Below are 21038 nucleotides of genomic sequence, written 5' to 3' on the forward strand. Positions count from 1 at the left end.
ATTGTCTTATTTTGTTGAGTTGTGGAGAACACAGTAAAGACAAGAGCAACAACAAAAAAAAAGAATACATCAGATGACCAAATTAGCCATTAGGTTATGAATTGCTACATTGATTTTATTGTGGAATATCAATGCTTTGATAAGGATTTCGTAAACAAGTTTTACATTTCTAGCTATATTATTAAAAGCAGAGGAACATTAAAGGTCCTTTATTTTGGCTATTTAGACCTCTATAGAGTGACTCTCTAATAAGGACTTAGTATAAAAGTGTACATTTCATTTATAAAAACACCTTGGTTTTATCATACGAGTGTCCAGAAAAGGCCCCTCTGACAGCTACTTCTGGTTGACCGCATAGAAGACCCACTTGAGAGAGCACACGTGTTTGTTATGTTGACAGCGCTGGCTTGGGAGCGGACAGGTAGACGGAAAGCTTCACTGGTGACATAGATAAACTCGAGATATTTGAATGACCTGATTTCAGGCCTCTCGGCAGAAAAACGTCTGGAACTCAGGAATGCGTGGGTGGTTTTAAATTCACATTTACTGAGGCACCATATAGACAATATTACATCCCAAATACTAGAAAGACGGCACGGTGGGTGACTGGTTAGAGCGTCAGCCTCACACTTCTGAGGACTGGGGTTCAATCCCCGGCCCCGCCTGTGTGGAGTTTGCATGTTTTCCCCGTGCCTGCGTGGGTTTTCTCCGGGCACTCCGGTTTCCTCCCACATCCCAAAAATATGCATTAATTGGAGACTCTAAATTGCCTGTAGGTGTGACTGTGAGTGTGAATGGTTGTTTGTTTGTATGTGCCCTGCGATTGGCTGGCAACCAGTTCAGCGTGTACCCCCCCTCCTACCCGATGATAGCTGAGATAGGCTCCAGCACGCCCGCGAGCCTAGTGAGGAGAAGCGGTTCAGAAATGGATGGATGGATACTAGAAAGACTTTTTTTAATGCTCCTGAAAATAAATGTGTCAATACACAGTACATGTTTTTTATTGATCAGTGACAATACACCATATGTAAGTAATTTAAAGTTGTAAAAAAAGTAAAAAAAGTTGTAAGTAATTGTAAAGTTGATGTTGAAAGTGCCTGTATTGATCTCTGGTTCATGCCAATTTCTTTTATGACTTAAGCATTTCCATTCCCAACCTTTTAAATATGATTGTTCATGCCATAAAATAGACAGTGCTGCATCTTTTCACCTCAGGAGGGTTTGTGTTGATAGCAAGGCCGAGAACATGCAGTTGAGTGTGACTAAAAGAGACAGAACACGTGGTGGGCTAGAAGGGAAGACGCGACTCCACTGCTGCCAGAGGCCAACCCAAACAGACCATACCCCATTGGCATGAAGACCCACATTGTGTGTGTAATTGTGTGTGCGTGTGTGTGTGTTGGTGTGTGTGTGTGCATGTGTGTGTGTGCGCACGCACAGCTCCCATCCGTTTTGTCCCGCCTGCTCTTAAAATAACGCCCGTCTAAAGAATACTTAATCCCCGTTTTACCACACTGTCCCGCTCTGCCTTATCGCACCCCCGCACATTTGGGTGGGGATCCGGTGGACACACATGCAGTAGGGGTTAATATCAAGGGGGTAGCCCTCTGGTTGCAAAGCCCGCCAGAGCTCAGTTTTAATGGGGTAATCTGGTAGGAGTGTGGGTGTTTAATTTGTGTGTGGTGATATTGTTGGGGGTGCAAACCTGCATTACTTTGTTGGGCTGGTGTCTGGCTCACGAATGAGCAGGGCGTTGGGGTGTTCATTATTTATTCATATCGATTGCAGTTATGTAAAATCTACATAATCCTGACGCTGATTAATAATGTGTACTGCCATTTATAAAACTGGATTGTAGTTATTTAGATTGCAATGTTTTTCACCTAGATGTTTCAGACCTGTTTCATACCGATGAAACAATTTGATCACATTCCTATTTTCAAGTGACAGACTATATAATGCTCTTCACCGACCCCCAAGCTACAGTCACCTTCAAAACAGAAAACGCCTAATATTTTTAAATTATCAGGTTGTTGTTGTTTTTTTGTTTTGTTTTTTTGCATTCACATACTTGTACTTTCGGCTTACATAACTTCAGTGCTTATAACAGTGGTGTAAACAAACCAGAACATTTAAAATAAAAGATCAAGAGACACTTGTGCAAATTCGGTCATGACCAAAAAGCTGCAGAGAGTGATTCTCTGAAAGGGTGATGAAAACACAGCAGTGATGTAAGATTCGTTTGTCTGACTGTGCAGGTGCCGTGGCTCAACAGACCATCAAATGTTGGTCTCTTTTGCGTAATTTCTGCATGATTGTGATTATTTTAAGTAATTCTTCCTTGGACCATTTTGTTTTTTTATTTATTTTTTTATTTTTTTAACCCAACCACGTACAATATAAAATGGCAATTCTGCGAACCACGTGTCTTTTGGCGGATTTGGCATCTTTTTTTGTCACCAAGCAGAATAGTTTGGTAAACTTCGTTATTGTCATCAACGGAACAAAGGACAGGACCCAAAATCCACGGCTCCAATTCAAATGGACAGTTTCAAAAAGAGAGGTTTAATAAATAGGCAGAGGTTGGGACACAGGCAGGCAGTCCGAAAAGGCAACAGTATCCAAAAAACGTGAGGCAAAAAGGCAAGGTCAATTATCAGAACAGGGTCTAGGCTTACTATGAGTCGGTGACGTGGAAACGAGGAATGCTGGAACGTGACAGCAAGGTACAACGAACTGGCGACCAGAAAGAATGAGACACGAGGTTAAATGCATTGGGTAATTAGGGTAAACGAGGCACAGGTGGGGAAGATGCTCTCAGGAGCAGGTGTGTACAAGATAGGGGGAAGACAACAACCAGAACACACATTCATGACAGTTATAGGACAAGTTTTTGCGGTTTTTGTTTTCGGTAATGAAAATGGATGGATTGATGTCAAGTTCAATTCAATATAGCACATCGTTTTTGTCCTTTCAATCGTAAAGAGTCCAGAAATGATATATAAAACTAGATTGGATGAGAAATAACCAAAATAAGAATGTTTTTACTCTTGCTTTATTAAACTAATTACTGGGTTGCACTGTATAGCACTGCTACATGTAAAAGTCGACATATATAGTAAATGCCGGGTACTCTGTTATGGCTCTGTTGCTGCAGTTTTGCGGAATCTGTTCAAAGGAGGCTTTAGAGGAGGCTTGCCAATAGAAAGCTGTATTTTCTCTCAGAAATTTATTTGACAGCTAATTAGAAGTAGCTTTTATTGCCTTTTACTACCAGAGGTGCGGTTTCATCCATCCAACGTTCCATTTTCAATACCACCTGTTCTCATTACATTAGGGTCTGGGGTGAGCTGGGGCCTATCCTAGCTTGGGGTACTCCCTGGACTGGTTGCTACAAACAAACATTCACATTCACGCCTATGGGCTATTTACAATCTTCAATGAACCCGCACTTCAGTACTACAATGGCTATAAAGTGAAATTAAACACCATTGAATTTTTCATTTACTGTTTTATGCTTTAGTTAACTATCCCTCCCAACATTTGAGTATCCATCCATTCATCTATCTATTCTCTATTGCATTTGTTCTCAATTGGGGTCACGAAATAACTAACTGCAGCCCATCTCATCTGACTTCAGCTGGGAGGCCTGGATGGGTCACCAGTCAATAACAGGGCACATTTACACAAACAGCCATTCATATTCTCATTCACACCTGACCTTTGAGTCATTCATCACTGAATCATCATAATCACCTTAAAATTACATTCATTCTGTCAGCCTCTTGTTGACCGTTTTGCCTTGACTCTCTTGGCTCCAAGTGGCAGCAGGTGTCAGAGACAGCTTGCTCTCATGCTTGGGTGTTCACACTAGCGTGAACACTCGCGTGCTGCGCACATACACCCGTATAGCTGTGTAGGCTCCAGCGTTTGTTGTCGCTTAAGTGCCGATGCAAGATAGCACGCAAGGGAACGATTGCTCGAGGTGTCAAATATACATACTTTAATGTTCTGAACTGTTGACGGAATAGGTCACCACAACCACTGCACTGGTAATACGATACTAGGCCTTTTAGGTGAGGTTCCTTCAAAAACACACAGTGTGACTGAGACATATTTATGCATTCTTAGAATTGGAGACAGGAGAGCAGTCAAAGTGCAATCCGTTCTTTCCCATATTGCATTTGAAGCTGGGTTTCTGGCAATACTGCAGACACCTCTGGCAAATCATCTGCACTGCACATAATACGCTCAACACCTGCACAATATAAAGGCATCAAATACCTCTACAGTCCAAATATTAGAAACAGCTTTCAGTATTATAGAGTGTACCATATAGACAAACAACCACTCACACTTACGTTCACACCAATGGACAATTTAGAGTTTTTAGAATGTCGGCAGAAGCCAGAGTACCTGGAGAAAACCCATTGGAAAAACATGCAAACTTCACGCAGGAAGAGTTGAACCCAGAACCACAATAACAACAACAACATAACATTGTTTAATTAAGTAACATCTCCGACTGTCAACTGAGCATTTTTATCTTTGTTACAACTTTTGGTTTTCTTGTGTTGGATCCAATTGGATTGGGCAGGTGTACCTAATGAAATGTCTGGTGGTTGTACAGTGAGAAGGGTGTGCTGTCTTAATGGCAGACTGGTGAGTGTCAGATGGCTTTATAAAGACAATCAGATGACTTCCCAGTGTGAATCATGTAACTAAATTTGTGACAGTGGCACCTTGACTTCCAAGTGCATAAACCTCGCTTGGTCAATATTTTGTTTAGTGCTGTAAGCCAAAATTTAAGTGTGCTTTGGATATGACGCAACTGAAGTGAAGTGGGAAAAAAAAAAGAGGGAGGGCAACAGTTGCCAATGTACAACCCCAATTCCAATGAAGTTGGGACGTTGTGTTAAACATAAATAAAAACAGAATACAATGATTTGCAAATCATGTTCGACCTTTATTTGAATACACTACAAGGACAAGATATTTAATGTTCAAACTGATAAACGTTATTGTTTGTAGCAAATAATCATTAACTTAGAATTTTATGGCAGCAACACGTTCCAAAAAAAGCTGGGACCAGGTCATGTTTACCACTGTGTTACATCCCCTTTTCTTTTAACAACATTCAATGAACGTTTGGGAACTGAGGACACTAATTGTTGACGCTTCGTAGGTGGAATTCTTTCCCATTCTTGCTTGATGTACAGCTTCAGCTGTTCAACAGTCCGGGGTCTCCGTTGTCGTATTTTACGCTTCACAATGCGCCACACATTTTCAATGGGAGACATGTCTGGACGGCAGGCAGGCCAGTTTAGTACCCGCACTCTTTTCCTACGATGTCACGCTGTTGTAACATGTGCAGAATGTGGTTTGGCATTGTCTTGCTGAAATAAGCAGGGGCGTCCATGTAAAAGACGTTGCTTGGATGGCAGCATATGTTTCTCTAAAACCTGTATGTACCTTTCAGCATTAATGGTGCCTTCACAGATGTGTAAGTTACCCATGACTTTGCGTCCATAACAGTCCGTATGGTTCTTTTCCTCTTTGGCCCGGAGGACACGACGTCCACAATTTCCAAAAACAATTTTAAATGTGGCCTCGTCGTACCACAGAACACCTTTCTACTTTGCATCAGTCCATCTTAGATGAGCTCGGGCTCAGAGAAGCCAGCGGTGTTTCTGGGTGTTGTTGATAAATTGCTTATGCTTTGCATAGTAGAGTTCATGTTGCACTTACAGCTGTAGCGCCAAACTGTATTTCTGAAGTGTTCCTGAGCCCATGTGGTGATCTCCTTTACACATTGATGTCGGTTTTTGATGCAGTGCCGCCTGAGGGATCGAAGGTCACGGGCATTCAATGTTGGTTTTCGGCCTTGCCGCTTACATGCAGTGATTTCTCCAGATTCTCTGAACCTTTGGATGATGTTATGGACCGTAGATGATGAAATCCCTAAATTCCTTGCTATTGTACGTTGAGGAACATTGTCCTTAAACTGTTCGTCTATTTTCTCACGCACTTGTTCACAAAGAGGTGAACCTCGCCTCCATCTTTGCTTGTGAATGACTGAGCAATTCAGGGAAGCTCCTTCTATACCCAATCATGGCACCCACCTGTTCCCAATTAGCCTGTTCACCTGTGGGATGTTCGAAATAGGTGTCTGATGAGCATTCCTCAACTTTCTCAGTCTTTTTTGCCACCTGTCCCAGCTTTTTTGGAACGTGTTGCAGCCATAAAATTCTAAGTTAATGATTATTTGCTAAAAACAAAAAAGTTTATCAGTTTGAACATTAAATATCTTGTCTTTGTAGTGTATTCAATTAAATATAGGTTGAACATGATTCACAAATAATTGTATTCTGTTTTTATTTATGTTTAACACAACATCCCAACTTCAATGGAATTGGGGTTGTGCTTTCAGCCTTTTATGCCAGTCAAACACAAATGAAAACAATTGCAAGGAGCATGGAGGAGATGCAGACACTCCAGCCCGACTGACTCCAGGCTCCTGATGTTTCGCACTAGGCTAGGCCATATTAAAGGCACACAAACACAAGACAGTGTGTGTTTGTGACTTTCACACATTTAAAACAAGTTTGTTTCTTCACCTTCTTTTATTAGTTTTTGTATATATTTTACAATACAGTACTGCATCGGAATAGATTAATGGCCTTTCAATACATTTCAATGGGGAAAACTGATCTGAAATTGAACTCAACTGAGTTACAAACTTAGTCGAGGAATGAATTAAACTCACAAATCAAGGTACCTCTGAATTTGAAAATCTAATCGATTTTCAAATTAATCGATAACTGTTTTGATAATCGAATAATCGTTTAGAGACCTTGTTTAACTTAAAATTTCAGCCTCTCAGCAGTAAATATTCTCCGAGTTCTTAATTCTCCATGAAGGCATCATGTTTTATCATAAAAAGACATTTACAAATTTTCTGACGTGTAACGGACCAAACCAATAACTGAATCATCGTAAATTAATGTTTGTGCATTTTCTGCGATGTCAATTTGAAATAATGTCCAGTTTTTTTATAAAGGGATGCAAATTTGAGATTTTTGAAATCCGATTAATCGAAAAACTAATTGACAGATTAATCGAATTAAAATAATGGTTAGTTGCAGCCTTTATGGATAGTTCAATACAGTACACAGAAGTCCTAATGTTAAGTAATTAATTGTCTACAGGCCTTCAGCTGTTTATTTCCATTGCATTGTTTCAACTGTGTTCCAATTCTGTCTGGATGTCTGGATGTGGGATTTATTTCCTCATCCTGTTCTAGTTTTAGGACTTCCCGTTTCATACTTCCCAAGGCCAAAGAAAGTGAGCAGAGAGGGAAAAAACGGCACCAGCTGCAACTCATACTGTATGCATGTTCTGTACATACAGTACACGTATGTGGAGTTTTGCCAGCTGTCATGGAAACGTCACGGCTGTCATCACTGTCCAAAGGGATGATAATTTAAAACAAGCACCACTAACTAAGGCCAAGAAAAGCTCTTTACATTAAGTTACTTTGGGTTTTTTATTTCAACGACAGTGTTCATCACTTTACGTGTCGTTATATTATACTATTTAAAGACAAACGAGAACAGGATGTCACATTCCTTTCTACCGCAGTGGTTAGGTCGACCAAGCTGCAAAATTGTCTCGTTTCGTCTTCCTTCATGTCTACAGGAGTCAAAGAGGGAGGGATAACCAACAAAATAAGGTCAGGAAGGACACAGGACAAGACTGTTGGAGGCTGCTGTTGAATCGGTCACCGTCTTCAACTTCAGTCAGCACTGGTACTTGGGCCGCCCGCCCGCCTGCTGGCAGGCGGTTCAGAAGGATTTCATCCAAGTTTGGCGAGAGGAATTGTTGTCACGCTGTAGACACTTGGCATCTCAGGCATAATCCATCAAACAAGTTTAAACCCGGCACATCACATCCACACAAAAAGCACTTTAAAAGTACTTTTAGACAACATTTGCCAGGTGCGCGCCTGAACAGCTTTCTTGAGAAATGTGCAACACAGACATAACGGCAGATGTTACCAATTTTTTTGTTGGATTTTATTCCGGAGCAGGAGGATCACAAATCCATAAAAACAAACAAACATGCAGACTGTGGTTTTGTTCGCTGAATGCACAGAAGATTTACAAAATCGGAAAAAAGCAGCACACTCTTTTGATTGTCATCAAGCCCTCATACTCCAATCTGACCAATTATGTGTGTACAGTGGAACCTCGACAGTTGAACAAATCTGTGGTTCTAATTTCAATGCATTTTTTTTTCCTGCGGAAATAATGTAAAGTGAAATAGTTTGCTCCAGCCAGGCAGATTATTATTGTTATTGCTTCTTCAGTGAATCAAACATTCCCAAACTACATTCAGCTCAAAGGCTACCAAACATGAGTTTGTGAACGACTTGCTGCCAAACACATCGCTGGCGTTTAATCTAGTAAGCAGCACTGTGTACTTTGCCGGGATGCAGTGTTGCCACCAGTCATTTGAGGCGTTTTGCTGTATTTTTTGTGCGTGCTGTCTGGAACAGAGTTCAGGCTTACGTCGGGCGATGGGGAGGAAGTGGACGGAGGCTATTTTGGAGGCTGGCTCTAATCTGGTTATTGTGGTTTCCATCCTCTCACTCATTTCTCTCGCTGTCACTACTCCGCTCAAGATAGTCTGATTTGTATATAACGTAACGTTGCCTTACGTCCGCGAGCTAAATCATAACATAAAATACAAAATGCCATAAATTGAGGTTGCAGTGTTATAACCATTTCAGCAACGCATCTTTGAACACAAATGGTGCATCAACACATGTAGACAGGCTATTTAACAATACTCACAAATCATTTAGGGAACATCTAGCATTCAACACTGGCAAGTTAAACACTGGTCTTATTATTCCTTAATAATTGCCTTAATTAGCATAATTCATTTACAGATTTTATCTGACTTCTCACCCCTTGTGGAATAAGTTTTGCATAATTCTGTTGACTAACAAACAATGATGAAAACATAACTTCTTCGGAAGGGATAATTACATGCAATGGTCTTATTATAGCTTATTTGAGCTGACGATGTCCCCAACATGACCTGAGTCGAAGCGTGAAATCTATCTTCTCTAACAAAAATCCGGATGAAATCTCAGTGATTTCCTCTAAAATTAAAAGGTTGTCCGCTTGTAGGCCGAGTGAGCTCATCCGGCATTCCTGCTGTGGATTTTTCCAGAAGCGGCCAGCAGTCCACGGGGTGATTTCACCCCACTGGCGCTCTTTTCTAAAAGAGATTAAGAAAAAAAAGAAAACCGTCCCTTGTTTTCTGTGTTGGCTGTGTCAGCAGCAGGCGTGGCAGAAAATTCCAAAATGAGGGCGGGAGATGAGGTCAAAGGGGGCTGCAGGGCATAAATGGGGGGGGGATGGACTGATTAGTGTGGAATTAAAAGAGATGCAAACTGATAGACCCCAATGAGAAATATCATCAGTAAAGAGGGAAATTGACATAAAAGACTAAAAAAAAAAAAAAAGGAATATATATGAGGTACTGCAAGAAAAGAAATGAGGCAGAGAAACGGAACTTCCTTCTTGTGATGTCATGGCGTCTTTGTGCCCGTTGCCAGGATACCAAAGTTATTTGGCTTGGGACAAGAGGAGGGAGAATATAAAAGCCTAAATGATGTACAGTGTTTTTCTTCTTTTACTTCCAGTGTAGCTTATCTCCATCTTTAAAACTCAATTAAATAGTTAATTGCTTTGTCTGAAATTTGGTAAATAAAAAGAACATCTACCATTCAGGACATGTGGCAAATTCAGCCATATCTGTAAAATTTCCAAATTATGCTATATTACACTACGTTACACCTATTTTTGCACCTGTACAACCGTTAAAAATGTTACTTTAAACATGCGTGTACAGATAATGGTTTTCGGTGACGACGGTTTATTCCATTTCCATTACTTCCTGTGGGAAAATTGACTCTTGGAACAGAGTTGGTTCAACCTTAAAGTTTCACTGTAATTCCCAGACACATCCAGTGGCGCTTTAACTTCAACATGGCCAACCTTTTTTTTACATTGGCAAAACCGTAAAACCTTCACAGGAGCAAGACACATAAATCCACACGTGACATTTGTGGTGCCTCTCAGGGTTGTTTCTCTGCTCAGCTCCTTGCATCCCTCAATGGCGTGACTCCCTTTCTCTTGTTTCTGCCTGTTTTTCTAACAATTGCTGCCCCCTATTCATCATCACATCCACAGTTCATTCTGTCGGGGGACTTTATGGCTGACTATTGTTCTCCCGGCTTTTTATGTTCATTGTTCAGTCAGTTTGTGTTGGGCCCTGACCGCCATTCATTCAGTTTAGGGCGAGCAAAGAAGTGCGGTGGGTGAAGAAAAACACCATAAACTGAACTGAATTTCCTTGGATGAGATTCTTCTCTGGAGTGTATGTGTGTGTGTGTGTGTCCGTACACAGGAAAACTGTCGGCATGTGTGTGTCTGTGTGTGTTTGCGTGTTCTTTCTAAATGGCTGAAGTGGGACATAATAACACCAATTTGTGATCTATCAGACACATCTGATTATCGGGATTTTGCTGACTTTGATCAGAAGAGAAGAAAAATCCTCACATTCAGCCCGATTATCAGTCAAGGAAGGTCCCACGGTGAGGTGAAACTGTTGTGTAACATGGGTTTGTAGCAAATACATATCTATCAATGAACAGCAACTTGTCCCCTCCGTTACCACACTGAGCCGACAAGATGTGATGAAAGCCATCTGCCGAGACAGACAAAGGGATTGTTCCCAGTGTGTGCGCGCAAGATTTGCTTTGTCAACGGGCGTGCTGTGTCATGTGTTGGCCTCTGTTTGCATTATACAGTAAGTGAATCCAAATGCGGGCTATTTTTGTACTCCTGTTCCTGGTCCTTTTCTCTCTTTCTGTGTGTGTGTGTGTGTATGTGTGCGTGTGTGTGTCCACTGTCAACACTCCCCCATACAAGTATGGCTTTCCAGACCCACCACGAGCAAACACGTTTCCACATTGTTCTAGTGAATATTTAAAAAGACAAAATATTTTCTCGTCATGGAGTTCATATTTCCCTTGACAGTTAAAATACTTCTTCATTCTTTTAACTTAAGTTCTCGTAGTCATGACTGATGATGGTGGGTGTCACAAGGATCAAAACTCCATGACATCATTTTTGTTCAATAATTAATAACCGTAAGCTAAATGGCATCACCGAGTTGTAAATGCGCGTTCAGATGTCTTCAACGGTCGTATGAGGTCAAAAGCGTCACAGCAAATCAGTCCGTTGTCTTTTGTCATCTGTACAATGTAAACATGATTTGAGAGTGGGGAAGTAGTGGAAAAAGCTCAACTTCGTGCACTATACCCATAGAAATTAACGGAAAGATTAATAACTGCTCATAACCCCATCTAAAACTGTTTGCACTCGCTTATTATAAAGTTCAATCTGATGACGTATAACCGTGATCATTTTAGTCATCATCGTCTAAAAATGCGGTTCTGATACAAGCCAACGTTCCAGATGTGGCAATAAACATTATTAGAGTGGCTGTTGACGGCTCTGTTGACGAATTGCGCGAAAAAGGCTATTTTTCTTGCCTTGCTTCTTTCGCTTTCTGAACTTCTAAAGTGACTTTATGGATGCTCGAGCGTACGAGGTGTTGATAGGCGCTTGGATAAGGTTGCTCTCAAGCCACAGCAATTCATTTAAGTGGACTGTCTCGTTTGGGTGCATTCTTACAGTACTTAAAGTTGACCACATGTGTAGCACCTGCCTCTGTGTCATACATCACGGACTGAAAAGACGTAGCAGTGCACCTTAAACCTTTAAACATTCACCCACTGGACACTGTGATGATATTTTAAAGAGAATAAAGTAAATATTTCCGAGTAATTCTGCTGTTCTCCAGCTGTGTTTCCGGATCACATGGCTACCAGATGACGCTCCCAGAATATTTTTCTGTAACGGGATCTGCATTTGACGTGACAGAACTGACCCTTTAGCGAGCAGCATGCTGAGCGATGCGGCTGAACTAAACCGAAACTGAAATTTGTGCGCGAGCTGAGGTAATTTTTCTTCAAAACTTTTGTTCATTAACCTGTCAGCAGGGTCGATCGCATACCAAGTTTCCACTGTACTTGCTTTACACAAATTAGCACTACTTTCCTATTAGCCAGAGCTTTGTTTGCCTCTTGCGGCATTTTAACAGAAAGAAGTAACAGAAAGAGCACAAAAAATGCAAATACCGTGAGTATGTTTTTCAGCAAATTAGTTTTTCCAGTCATATATAGTATTTCTATGACTTGGTGGCGGCAGCCGCGATCTCGCTTGGTACCAGCAAACTTACATTTTGGTGTGGAAGATCATGTGATATACTACAACTTGCCGTTTTGATTGGCACTTATCGTTTCCTGTTGCGACACCATTTAGTTACGATTCAACATTTGAAATTGTAGCCAAACTAGTTGCAGATGGTCAGCAACTCTTATTAGTTGCAGAACCAAGCACGACCCAATTATCCAGTGGCGTTCGGTCGCATTGCTGGCTGTAGTCTCCACAGTGTGGGTGCAAGAATGATGGGAGTGTTGCTTGTTGTTTGGCTTTCCATGAAGCTGACTGGGCAGAATAGACTGACCAAGGGTGACCTTTTGTGCCCCCCTGACAACTTGCTTTCACCGCAGCAACAAAAAGCACTTCCTTGACATTTTCTCTTTTTATTCTGCTCTTTTCCTGCTAATTTGTGTCTTTTGCTTTGATGAACAGGAAAGTGTGTCACATCTGGGAATATTCAGAACAAATCAAATTTTTTTCTTTTTTAATGTATTTTAAATTTTTCTTTTGTATTGTTCGGCTGTTAGGTCAAGCAGAAAGGAAGCTCTGTATCCCTTTTATGCCAGAACAGTTTTACTGTGTCACAGTGGACTTTTTAAGCTGCCACTGTGGTTTCTTTGTATTCTGATGGATATTTATTGAGAACTGCAGTCATTCAGTCAAAAATAACACTTTTAAAGGGGAGTGACACAAAAAACAAAAAGAAGAGATACTGAAAATGTAACTAAATATAGGAAAAGAAGACAACAAAAGACAAAGCACTAGCTGTAAACAAAATGAGGAAACTTTTTATAACTTGTCCAATGACACATTGGATTCGAGTGTTGTATGGGTCAGTTGTGCTACACTCTGTGAGGGAAGGATTGGACAATATAGGACAGGACTGGACAGGAGGGGAAGCATGCAGGACGGGGGTCGTGAACCCGGTTGGACAACTGAACTGTGGTGGGAGTGGCTATGTAAATTCTAAACATCTATAGGACCAGAGTGTAAGTGAGGGGATAACCAAGACATTTGCATAGTTATAAGTTATTTGTCGCAATGAGTGAGTGGCCCCACACCTAGCAAATAAGTCCAAGGGGTGTGTGTCTGCGGACACATGGAAGTGAATTGACACCGTTTCGCATGCACAATAACCGTCAGATGTGTCCTGTAATTGCTGTGCATGCACCGCGGGGGCTGAGGACCCCGCCCCACCCAATCGAGAGGCGGGGTTGGGCAGAGGAGTCCACCTGAGAGCGGCCCGGTGGACAGGAGGATCCAGAGCGGTCCACCGACCCTACCGAGGTGCCTCGAAAACTGGCCACACGGAGCAGGCCGCAGGGACCCAACGTCCCACCCCCAGCCAACCCACCCAGCCTCACGCGCCCCGCCACCACCAAGCATGCACAATCTTAGGGAAAGTGGAATCCTGCAGTTCAAAATGTACGAGTTTCTGCGTAACCTAAGTATCATACAGTATCTATATCCAGTAATTGCAGTCAGCAAACATCATAGAAAGATCTTCTTCCCATTTAGTGATTGGTAAGTGCATTTATTTAGTGCAAGAGATTAATTTATAAACTGTTTTTTTTTCCTTTGTGGGAGAAGCTTCAGTATTTGCTTAACAAACTCCAGTGGATCAAGGGTGCCCTGAAGTGTTGGTATTCTTTCAGAAAAAGAAAAACACTTGTTTTTTTTTTAAATTAGATTTTCCTTTTCATTAAAGTGACAGTAAGGAATAATCATTTTTTTTTTTGTTGGTGCTTTTGTGTTTTGATCCTTGTATAATTAAATATTTGTTTATTGTCAATCCATCCCTGAGTAAAATGTGGTACTCTGGGTCCTATAAAAGTAAAAACAATAAAACAATAGCAATAACATAATGCAACATGCCAGCACATGACCCAGAGTACTGGGAACTTGAAAGCAAAGCCTTTTCTTTCTTTATCGTTATCTTAGCATCAAAGGTGTCCTGGGTGCTCCGCCAATACTATAAATTGGTGATGCATGGTCACCATTGTATCAGCAGACTCTAACCTCCTTGCTCCAAGCAAATGTAACACCCAAATGAGGAACGGAACTACATTGTAAACAGAGGACCCCCTGTATCGTTATGTTATTTAACAACAAGGTGGACGACTGGTTAGATCGTCTGCCTCACAGTTCTGTTGACCGGGGTTCAATCCCCGTCCCGCCTGTGTGGAGATTACATGTTCTCCCCGTGCCTGCGTGGGTTTTCTCCGGGTACTCCGGTTTCCTCCCACATCCCAAAAACATGCATGGTAGGTTAATTGAAGACTCTAAATTGCCCGTAGGTGTGAATGTGAGTGCGAATGGTTGTTTGTTTGTATGTGCCCTGCGATTGGCTGGCAACCAGTTCAGCGTGTACCACGCCTCCTGCCCGATGATAGCTGGGATAGGCTCCAGCACTCCTGCGACCCTGGTGAGGATAAGCGGCTCAGAAAATGGATGGATATTTAACAACACAATAATGTATTAGATTTTTTTTCTTAAATGTGTAATATGATCCAGAGTACTCAATTTCAAAGCCAAGCCTATGAAACTTTGCACCAAATGCTATTTTAGCATATTATCTTTAAGTAAATCTTCAATAAATATCTTGAGCCTAGATCAGACTACAGGATTTTAGCCCCGATATTGGCCCGATTAGCTATTGCTGTCATGAACGGAACAGAGGATAGGACCCAAAAATGCACGACTCCAAAACAAATGGACAGTTTCCAAAAAGAGAGGTTTAATATATGGGCATAGGTCGGTACACAGGCAGGCAATCCAAGAAAGGCAACAGTATCCAAAAACATGAGGCAAAGAGGCGAGGTCGATAATCGGAACTTACTGTGAGTCTGTGACGTGGAAACAAGGAATGCTGCAATGCGACGACAAGGTACAACGAACTGGCAACGAGAGGGAATGAGACACGAGGTTAAATACAAGGGGTAATTAGGGTGAACGAGGCACAGATGGTGAAGATGCTCACAGGAGCAGGTGTGTGTGAAACAGGGGGAAGACAAAAACCGGAACACACACCCATGACAATTGCGGGCGATTTCCCAGATCAGGCCCGACATATTTTGTCCAAAACCTCTTGGAGTGTGACATAATCAAGGACCAACGATTTGGCCCCACGGTAGCCCTATGATGCCAAAATGAAACGCTAGCATGTTTGATTATTTGGTTATCTTCCGTGTCGTGTCACATATTGATAACAGCGCACCTTGACATCGACCAATAAGATTGTGTATTGTGACCGGCGCATCGCCTTCCGTGCTTGCTGTTGTCAACATACTTGGTCGTCGTTGTCAACATTTATTCACGTGCACAAATCAGTGTTTACCAAAGCTTTAGAGCACATGTGTCAAACTGGTGGCCCGGGGGCCAGATCCGGCCTGCCACGTCATTTTATGTGGCCCGCAAGATTGTGCATCGACTTTGTGTTTCTTGCTAAAATACCAAAACCGCAAATCGGCTTCACTTTTAAAAATGTTGCGATATTGCAAGCATTTTTTTGTTACCAACCCCCCTTTTAAAATAAAATTGATTCATACTGTAGTCGAACAAACAGTTTTTACTGGCTTCTGATTTCAAACATAATTATCCATTAATTTGTGTATATGTAATAATACGAGGCAATCATATGGGTTCGCAGCCAGAACGGCCCTCCGGGTGGAACCATAACTGCGATGTGGTCTGTGACAAAAATGAGTTTGACACCGGCGCTTTAGAGCATGATTTGACAGAACATCGGCATGTTTATGTAGAACCATGAGTGCTAGCACAAGCTTGCTAGGCTCCGTAAAATTTTGTTGACTCCCTGCAAGCCGTCTCATATTAAAAGTATGTGAACATACCTCAAGCGATCCTTGAACGAACGCCCTCTCCCGAGCACCGGTGACGATCACCACACGTTTCTCCTCATTTTGTTCTTTTTTCCCCCCCACACGATGCATTGGCGCGATCCATTGTTGTCGTCGTTGCCATGATAACGGGTGTATTCGGTCGTGTTGAACAGTGATACGGTTTCTGGTTCTGCCTCTCCGACAGTGTTTGATTTGACAAGATAAAGTCCAGTGATCGTAAAAGACGGGATTCGGTGGTATCGGAACACATGTCGTGTTGCCACTGTCTGACCGAGATAAGGCAAGATTTTATGGCCGTAGTCTGATATAGTCCAATCGTGACAGACCAAATTTGTCTTGTAGTCTATTCCAGGCATTACTGTGTGCCATAATGCAACACAGAAGATATCCTCATTGGTCCACCAATATTAAAGACCTCTAAAACTGCTGCTCTGCAACATAACACAAGTATTTTTCTTGAATGAAAAAACAACTATAGGCTATTCTGCTAGTGTTTGGTTTTGTTAAATGGTAGGCTTAGCATCCTTTCTGTAGTTAAGTAAATACAGTGGTGCCTTGAGATACAAGTCTAATTAGGTCCGTGACCAGACCACACGCTTATCTAAAAAAAACACCTGTATCTCAAACCATCTTTGCATTGAAATGAATGGAAATGTAACCATAATCCTTTCCAGCCGCCCTAAAAGTAATGTTTGCACTCAACAGTATTGTTCCGTATAAAAAACATGAAGTGCTGACATTTGCTCGCCATATGCAAAAACAGAAAATGCAAGCACAAAACATGACTCTACCTAATGTTTTGTCCTTTCTTAGTCTTCTTCTGTGGGGTTGATTGGTGGTGGGCAGACCATCCTATTGGTGCATTAGCGCCACCAACTGATATTATACTTCCACTGCAAGGAAACCAATGTCGTGCTGATGCTAGCGCTAACGCAGCATAGGCGGTATTCTAGCTGGTCCACCAATAGTATAAATTGGAAATTTGTGGTCACCCTGTCAACAATAGTTGCTAATCTTCATATCACAAGCCGGTGTACCACCCAAAGGAGTTTGAACCTGTTATTCAAAGGTCACATGAACACATATTGTCACTTGTAACCTCAAAACCATCACGTCATCTGAGGATGCTTCCCATCAGTTGTTTTCTGTTTGCGAGCAGATTGTCATGAATATTGTTGAAAGGTTGGAGGAAGAAGCCATTAAATTATGGACGCAATGGGCATTTTCACTACTTTCACAGGAAATATACAAGGGTCCATGACGTACATCCGAATCCAAGTCAAATAAGGGTCCGGTCACACACACACACCGAGCCTTGAAATTTAATTTCACATGGGTGTCAGGCAAGTCGTTCTAAAGTATAATTTAGCAAGGGTGGGAAACCTCACTGTATGATTCACTTCTTATGTTCTTCTTAGCTGTTGGTTCATTCAATTGAAATCTGCCATTCGCCTGCAAGCACTGTATACATGTGTATGTGTGTGGGGGTCTGTGCCACTCAATATAAAAAAGGAGAGCTATTCATTCATATGCTTGTGAGACAAAGATGCTGCATAGTTCCAGCCACTGCTCGGCATCCTGTTGATATCACACAAGCCCATTCTTTTGACTTTTGTATGTGTGTTAACATTGTACAGTTTTTCTACACAGTTGTAATTACACTGTTCCTTTTGTGTAACTTATACTAGAGCTCTGTGTGTGTGTGTGTGTGTGTGTGTGTGTGTGGGCTCTAGCCACTCAAATGTCCTTCACATCTTTGTTGATAAATGGGCTGCCGTGCTCAGGGTTGTGATTTTCTATACTGTACTACATATGGCATGAAAAATCTTCAATTGGAACATCAATTCTATGTACTGGTGTGTGGCTGAGTAGGTAAAGTGGTGCATGTCAAGGCTCTGGAAGTTGGTGGGTGTATGATCGAGTATGAAGATGGACACTATGAAAGTACTCTTTACTCATGAGTCAGAATGTCAACTCATTGACTGCTGGTGTAATCTTCATTGCATGGATTCTGCACTGTTATACTCCACATACGCATATTGACTGGGCCTAAAAATCTTATCACAGAATGCATTGAGTCCCTTCACAGTAATGGTAAAACACAAGTTTAACAATTAAAATGCAAGTATTTCTGAATGGGTTATATAATACCACGGGTAGTACGTGGGCTCCCTTTAGTGGTATGCGAAAGAATCACTGAATTAAATGTTAAAATTGCATGTTAGAGTGACTCCAACAGTCTTTTTTTTCACCCTCTGTCTCCTCTAGTATGACATTTGCTATTTTCCTCAATACCCCGAATGTTAGCTTACCCTGTTGCTGTGCATTTTTTCTGGACACGGCAGTACCATAGTCCACAGTCTCTACTTGGCTGCGCCGTCAGCGTTTCTCGTTACTCTTAGTCTTCTTTAGGATAAAAATAGTCTCCGTTTTTTTCTTTGCTAATCCTCGCCTAACGTGCTGCAGTGCCTTAGCTCTGTGTGCCGCAATATTATACTCCACAGTGTCTTGGTGGCTACACCGGACCCTTTTCTTGTCGCCATCAGCCTCCCCTCATATAACTTATTATTATATTATATAAGAAATGAAACCTAGACACCCTGGTTATTCTCTATTGTTGTTGTTTTCTTAGTATGTTTTGTACTTATTAATTCAATGTCAGATAGACATCAGAGCTGCATTGGACAAGACATCAGAGCAGTTTTGGTGACTGTGCACCAAGAAAAGAAAAATCTCTAGTTTTTCAGTATTAATCATTGCTCTTTTATTTATTCATTTTCCAAACTGTCTAACAGAATCACAGCCAACATTGTGGTTTTCAATTTGGAATGGGATGAGAGTGAGTGCTGTGTTAGCCTTTACATAGCATGGCTGAATATCATAAGTAATAAAACAAACAAGGTTTATTTGCATGTCTATGGAACAGTAATTGGTTTAGTACCTCATAATACGGCGTGTCAACCGTCATCAGCCAAAACAACAAGTGCACACTGTTTTTTCATCGGCGGTGAGTGATGCAATTAGACCGCAGAGCACAACAAAGTCATAATTCACAGCTGAGCCTTGAGTGGTAACAAATGGAGATGAACTTGCTGATGTTCTGGAATATCATACAACAACATTGTGATTATACAGTACACCAATCCAATGAGATCCAAAACAGGAGCTGAGTCCAAAAACCTGCCTTTGCAAAGAAAATAATGCTCAGTTTTTATTGGGACTGTCAGATAGGTATTTATTCAACAATATCTTGAGGATTGTGGTGTTGTATATGCATTCCTAATATTTTGGTGACCTTATTTAGCTTCACGAACTGCTCCTGTAGTGTTATCTGAGAATGTTTTTTAATGGCTACTGTTCTTTTTGAGCACGAGGACGTGGAGCGCGGCCGCAGAAGAAAAGGCACACTCTGCTCTCATGGAGCTGAGAGGAGCTGTCACTGACAGGAAGCAGAAGATGAAGCAGTTTGAGATACCGGCCAAAAATAAGAAAGCCAGCAGTCAGCTGGGGGAGTGGAGAAAGAAGATGTATTGTGTATTTATAAGTGCATTAAATCAGTAGAGCCAGAACAGATCCCTGCATGAGGCCACCGAAAATGTTTTCACCTAAAATATGGTGTACAGTTGGATTACAGAATAAACTATACTCCACAGTCTCCATTTGGCTGCCCCAGTCTTTTCTTGCTGCCCTTAGTCTCTTCTAGGATAAATTTTTCGGAGAGTATTGAGGCAAGGCTTCTATTCAGGTGATAGCCACAATTTTAAGAAATTGAGTGTACATGTATTTGTAAAGGCAGATTTTTTTTTTGTAATACCAACCTTTTTTTCTGGATTTCATTAGATTGTACTGGTGTATTTAACATTATGGACATATAAAGTGGCGGCACGGTGGCCGACTGGTTAGAGCGTCAGCCTCACAGTTCTGAGGTGCGGGGTTCAATCCCCGTCCCCGCCTGTGTGGAGTTTGCATGTTCTCCCCGTGCCTGCGTGGGTTTTCTCCGGGCACTCCGGTTTCCTCCCACATCCCAAAAACATGCATTAATTGGAGACTCTAAATTGCCCGTAGGCATGACTGTGAGTGCGAATGGTTGTTAGTTTCTATGTGCCCTGCGATTGGCTGGCAACCAGTTCAGGGTGTACCCCGCCTCCTGCCCGATGACAGCTGGGATAGGCTCCAGCACGCCCGCGACCCTAGTGAGGAGAAGCGGCTCAGAAAATGGATGGATGGATGGATGGACATATAAAGTGTATATTGTGAAATATAAGAGGCAGCTGTTTGGCATGGTAGCTGTTAACCCGCTGGGGGGGAAAAAGATTTTTGATGATAACAGCAGCTGGTGATAAATTTAGCTTTCCTGAAAGCGAACAGTCATTTTTCATGAATTATTAACAAGTGAGATTTTTGCTGTCGTTTGGTAATCCAACACCGGGATTGTCAGCTGTGCATCCACCGGGTTGATGAATCAAACATCGTTACTTATTAGTAACACATGAATGACTTGCACACATTTGGTTCCAAGCAGGCTGCGTTATAGTCTTTCAATAAGGTGTAAAAAACGAGAAATTTAATTTTGTAGTTATTTCTTTATTTTCATTTCTGGGATCACGTGTCATTGTGACACCAAGAAGCATCCTGGCTTGCAGGCATTTTATAATTTGTTTCCTGTCATGCAGGAAGGTGACCTCGTTCTGGTTTTCATGGAGGGGAAGCTAAATTCAAAATATGTCCTTCTGTTGCCTAAAACCACTTGAATGGAATTTGTGCTCTCAACAAAGTGAAGTTTTAGGAGCTGACACACTTACCGAGTGTTAAT

General features: G+C 41.7%; 1 protein-coding gene across 1 annotated transcript in view; it reads left to right on the forward strand.

Annotated features, from left to right (window-relative positions):
- Positions 1-21038, forward strand: part of LOC133467152 (rho GTPase-activating protein 26-like) — a 72456-nt gene that overhangs the window by 11870 nt on the left and 39548 nt on the right. The window lies entirely within an intron of this gene.

The sequence above is a fragment of the Phyllopteryx taeniolatus genome, chromosome 17 (assembly GCF_024500385.1).
Source record: "Phyllopteryx taeniolatus isolate TA_2022b chromosome 17, UOR_Ptae_1.2, whole genome shotgun sequence".
NCBI lineage: Eukaryota > Metazoa > Chordata > Actinopteri > Syngnathiformes > Syngnathidae > Phyllopteryx > Phyllopteryx taeniolatus.